The following is a 6,684-nucleotide window of genomic DNA, read 5'->3' as shown; positions in this document are numbered from 1 at the left end:
AGCTCATATAAATTTCTTTTCATTTTCTTAAGGGTTCAAGGGGTTTTTTCGTTAATTTTTTTCTTTTTTGGAGTTGTAGCTAACAATTAAAAAGTTTATATTACTTTATAAGCTATGAAATTAAGCTTATATATATATATATCATTACTCATATTATATATTTTGTAATGAAGCAAATTCAATTAAGAGAACTTATGGAAAAGCCACATAATCTAAATTTTTAATTCATTAAGATGATCTATATTTACTTACTTAATGTGACGGAATGGAAGCGATAAAATTTTAGAAAATAACACTATCAAGATCCCGTTTTCGACCATAAAAACACTCGATATTAGTAAAAATAATTTTATTTCTGCAAGAATTCCTGAAAAAATTGAATTTGTAGGTATTTAAACAACAAAATTCTAATAGGTTCTAAACTAGGTTAAATTTCAGAGTAATTTAAAAATTACGGAACTTGGCAAAAAATAATGTCCTAACACTCTAGCAATAATATAGTAAAATATCGTATTCAAAAGTAGGGCTAGCAGACGAGTCGAGCCAGCTCAAGCTCAACTCTCTCTGGCTTGCGAGCTTTTTCTATTTTTTTTAATTTTTATTTATAAAATTTTTATATATTTAATTTTATATTCAATACTTTATTAATTTTATACTCAAAATTAACCATATATTGTAATTATTAATCAATATTATACATTTTATTTTGAATAATAATAAATTATGGTACTTTTATTTATACATTTAATCTTTATACAAAAATAAATTTAATCAACAACTTAGTAAATTATAATATTTTTTATAATCCAAATTATTATTTTATATGACACATATAAACTTTATGTTATGTTTTAATATATATTTGTATTCTGTTATACTTGTTTAGATTAGCAAGTAATTCACTTATGATTTTTTTTGTCTATTTCTGAATTTTATATTTATATCAAGATACATACTATGCATTATGCAATCTATTTTATTACTTATAAATTTATGTCGAAATTTAGTGATTTCTATAAATTAATCTAAAAATAATGATATTGTTAATAATAGTGATGGTTGAATAATTTTAATTATTTTAATTATTATTTTATTATATATATAACGAAATCAAAAAGTTTATGCAACAATTACAATATCATAAAATTCGAGTACCCGATTCATACCAAATCTAAAAATATATAAAATTGTGTCCATTAGATCATATCAGATGATTTGATTTAAAATCACATGGCCTGATTCAACGATACACTGACTTGAATGATTATTCGTATGTTTCGAGTACGATATCTTCACATCTATATATGCAATAAGTTTAAAACTTTGCCAAATATATTTTTCTGTAAGTTTGACTATATCTAACGGTTTGATCTGAATTTTAATGGTCCGATTAACCCATATTATTCAACATTATAAGATGATAGTTACACCAATGTAATACTAACATTTATAAATATATAAATTTATCACAGATTGTGAACATATATTAATCTCAACTATAAAATATCTTTATGTATTTCAATTGCACTATTTTAGATAATGGATACTTTTCTATAGTTTTAAATTATTCAGTATGATTTTTTTTGGGTACATCTTACTAATTATATTACTACTAAACTAATCAGTAGTTTATATTTATAAGTTATTATACAATAAATTAAAATTTTATATTATACTTTAGTATATTTATAATATAGTATACATTATGCAATCTATTTTATTACTTATAAATTTATGTAAAATGGTGATTCCCATAATTTAATCTAATTATAATAATAATAATTAAAAAAAACAGTTTGAGCTCGAGGTCGAGCTCTTCATATAGGAGTCGAGCTTGAGTCAGAAAAATCAAAATCGAGCTCGAGCTCGTTTAGACCTCTATTCGAAAGACGACTTCATAAAATATATGAAAATTAAACAAAATTTATTTAGAAATAAAAAGTTTAATAAAAGGTCCAAACGATGGTGAAAACAATATTTTCAACACATATTTATTTATTTTTATTTTTTTTTATATCACAAAACAAAATAAAACACTCAAAAAAATAAATTCAAACACTATGATAGAGTTTCACCAGATTAGTGGCTTCTCAAGGTGCAAGTTGAGGTGATTATTCTCAATAAGATGACAGCATGATAGATTGATATATTAAATTTATTACTCTTCAAGAAAAAAAAAAATTATGGTTATTTGAAATTTTACCATCAAATTGTGGACTTATGTCGACCCCAAATATTTTAAAAGCTTAAATGCTTTTTTGGTTGTGTAATTGAATAGACGACTTTAATTAAAAATAATTAAATATATAAATTTTCAAAGTTTGAAATAAAAATAAGAAATATTAAAAGTTGATATTGAAATTTGTATCATATATTAAAAACAAAATTGAGGCTATGATTGCTGCTTTGTGCCTGTTCTGAAAAATATAGGCAAAAGAGCATTCTCTAATACCTGATTTTATCAGGTCGATGCAGATACCAAAATATATAATTACCCAAAAAATCAAATACCCAATCCAAAAATTCCAAATAAAATTGTTATATAAATTTTCGTACCAAATCAAAATGAGCATATTAAAATTGGACGGAGGAACTACTAAATAATTAAATCATCTAAAAAATTAAAACGTTAGAAAAATTAATAAATCATGTTTTAGGAAAATTCTAGGCCCGAGAAATCGTAGAGTTAGTGTCTTGTTCCATAATTAGTCGATCATCTGTATTAATTATGCGACAAGTGTTATCTATACATTAATATAATTAGAAAAATCTTGGTGTCTTCAATTTTATGATCGATTAATTTTTTATTTTTTTCCTCTTCTCAACTTCTCATTTCCACTGCTCTCAATTTCCACATCCATTTTTCTTTTCTATTTTTTTCAATATTTTTCTCAATTTTTTTATATTTTATTTATCTAATTATTATATTTTTAAAATAATAATTATTTTTAAAAAAAATTAAATTAATTATGTACATATATATGAGTGTGCCACATGTACTAGTGATACATTAAGGGAAATCATCCTTTTAGTGTCTCTTATTATTTTGTCTGCTTTTATTCATTCACTAGAAAAACATATGACTATTGATTACAATAACTATGGACTAAAAATCATGGTAAATAATTTTTATTAATCACGGTTAGATAAAAATCGATGCAAAAATATAGATTTACCACAAAAAAAAAAAAAAATTGCATGGTTAATACCATGGTAAAAGTATTTGCCATGGCTCAAATATTTTAGTCACCCTTCCAGATATCACGATCGTTGTATGACCGTGGTCAATGACTATTTGCTACGGCTATTTTATTTTTCACCATGAAAATTAACCGTGATTAGATATTGCATTTTTGTAGCGCTTGTTTTTTTCACCCACTAACTTCCACATTTTTCCCACTATCTACCTCTGGTAAAAACTATGTTCTAATATAGTTATTTACTTGTATTTATATTTATTTTCTTTTTCTTCTTCTCCAAATATTTTTTTAAATTATTTATTTTTATCATAATTATTTTTATATTATCAATTTACCTACAAATGTTTTTAATAAATAATATTTAATTATTTATATTTTTAAATTATGCACAAATATCGAGTGTACCGCATATGACCAATAATTAATCAGTACTCACTATTTTGATAATCTGAGTTAATATATATACATATAAAAAGGATAATTACACTGTTCTCCCTTAATGTTGGGTGTAATTACATGTAACCCTCTTGTGTTTAAAAAATTATATTTAATATTCATAAGGTTTATTTATGTTTATCAAACAGATCCTCATTTAGTCAGAATTAACCGAATTTACAGATAATAGTAAAAAAAAAAAAAGAACAGAATTTCATATTTACACTCGATTGACTTATTACTGACTTATTGCAAACTGAACAAATCTTTTTTTTACCAAACTACCCTTATACAGATTAAAATATATCTACTCACATGCATTAACATGTGAGATATACAATATTAGTTTGATCAGAAAAAAAAATTATTTGACCTACAATAAATTAATATGTGATAAATATTTCATTAATTTTTTTTTATTGATTTGCTATATTAGCAGATTCAATATTTTATTAATGAAGAAATTTATTTATTAAACGAGAACAAATATCAGGAACATTAATTAGAAATAATTTTCTAAACTATATAAAAAATACGAATAATTACACAAAACCTCAAAGAGAACGATGTAATTATAATCCCTACATCTAATTAATGAAACTGAAATGACGTAGTCCGTGCACGGCACGTGCAGGAGGGGGGGTTGGTACAAAAATAAAAGCAATTGCGTATTGCTTTCATTTTAATCAAAGGTATGAAAGCAATATCTGCAAAAGCAAAGCTAATCACTTTCTGTAAAGTGATTTTCATCATCTTCTGTCCTTTCACTTTCCCCATTTTCTTTGCATTCAGGAATTTCTTTTCATGTCTGTCTTTTCTCTTGTAGCTCTTCACCCCATCCCCACACATTTTGGATACACTAAACAACACATCTACAAAACTACATTGCCTTTTTATTATTTTTTATATTTTATATATGTGGCGTATGATTTTTTTTCCTTTTTTGGTATAAAGAATTTAGGAGATTTCAACTTCGATAATCATTATAAGTCGAGGTAGATTCATAAATTATTGAAATAAAATTAATGATAAAATATTAATTGGTAGTTTTAAAATTGTAATTAAAAATATTTTAATCATGTCACTATAATTATAGTGACGAGAATTGTGCATTAAATTATGATTTAAATAATTAGTAATATATTTATAGTGACAACTTAGTAATAAATATTAAATATAGTATTTTTTGTCATCAATTATTTATACTGACAATATCGATCTACTTAAATATTGTCATTATACACTACAATAAATTATACCAATAGCTAGAAAAATTAAAAAAGATAGTAACTTTATTGGTAATTAGCAACAACTATAGTAAGGTATAAGGATTTACGTTCTCGTGATTTTAAAATTAACATTAGAAATAAAATATTTTCTTCCAATAATTAGAAAGGAATTTTAATATTGCAAAACTTTGTAGCTGGCTTCGCAAAAAAAAAAATAGCAAAGTTGCCTCCTAAATTTTACCAACAGATTTTTCGTTAGTATAATTTCTAGCAAAATTATCCGCAAAAAATTTCGATCCTAAAATTATTAATCATGAGCTAATTATTAGGTAAATATTTTTCTTGTTCAATTCTGTTGATAAGGTAAATTAACAACGAATTGATTCCACTATTTTTCCAGGAGTTTGTATTATTAGTAATGATATTATTTTTGTAGGGTTATTGAAATAATAACAATGATTATAGTGACAGAATAAAATTTATTGTCATTTAGTACATATAATATTAATGAAAACTATAGTATTGTCACTTAATTTTCTATCTTTCAACATTCTGTTTTTTTTACTGATGAATAATTTACAAAGATACTTACAAGTTATGTACCGATTAATACATTCCTTGAATCGATAGCAAATTCAAACATAGAAGCTTTTGATAGAAATTAGTTAAATTGTTCATATCAATTAATAAGCTAACATTTAGGTAAGATATGTGCTGGATATATGTGGCATAGAAATCATTATAAATGTATTCATATATATGTTTACACAAGAATGGATGGTGGGTACGGGTTAACATCCTCCCACGTGTGAAGTATATATATATATATATATAAGTGATGTAAATAAACGTCACATGCTGATTGCAAATGAGGATTTTTAATAGTTTATAGGTTTCGAGACTTCCTCTTCCTAACAAGACGTCTTTTCAAGACAATACCATGATGCTTATACAAAGTCAAATTAGACAATACCTTGCTGGAAACAGGGGTCAAGTTGTAAGCTACATCATTTGGTGCTGTCTATGAGACGAGCCCATGTGTCTTTTCCACACTCTTCGTTTGTGGGGCTGATAATGTAGCCAACATCTCATATTGTTTGCAGATGAAAAATTTGAGTGACTTATAAACTCCAATACTTCTTCACCCTAGAGCTACTTTTTTGCAATAAACCCCCGAGACTCGTATATATAATACCAAAAGAAGATAATACATCGCTGGACGGAACACCAATTTGATCAAAAGCTACAACAATAAGTGATTAAGAATAAATTGAGGGGAAAGAATACATGGAGAGATGGGTAATTTACTTTTGGAAAATGATACACTATATATCTCTAGTTACATAAATCATAAGAAATGGTCAATTTTCTCTCTATGTCAAATGATTGTTCGAGTTATGTATGATCTCATTCACTATAACAAGGATAAAAGGGTTGGTTTGGCTTCATTTATCGTCTTGTTTTAATCAATTAAAAGTACCCCTAGTTAGGATAATAAGGTATCAAGTCACAATTTTCAAATTATCATTAAAGATATGCATTAAATGATAATAATTTTGATTTATATTAATATAATCATCGGTGATAAAAAATTATGAATAAAATTATCACTACTATATATATTCAGTGATATAATTCGGCGATAATATAATATAAGGGATAATTAAACCTACACCCTTAATCTATCGTTTATGTATACAAACCATCCTACTTTTTGAAAAATTACGTATGCACTCATTAAAGCCTTGAACATTAATTATGCAAACCACAATTATTTTTCAAAAAATTACACATACACCTCTCAGAAATGTCAATAATTT

This window comes from Sesamum indicum, linkage group LG8, assembly GCF_026168435.1.
Source record: "Sesamum indicum cultivar Baizhima isolate 11 linkage group LG8, ASM2616843v1, whole genome shotgun sequence".
In the NCBI taxonomy this organism is placed as follows: domain Eukaryota; kingdom Viridiplantae; phylum Streptophyta; class Magnoliopsida; order Lamiales; family Pedaliaceae; genus Sesamum; species Sesamum indicum.
Note: the sequence above shows the minus strand (reverse complement) of the source record.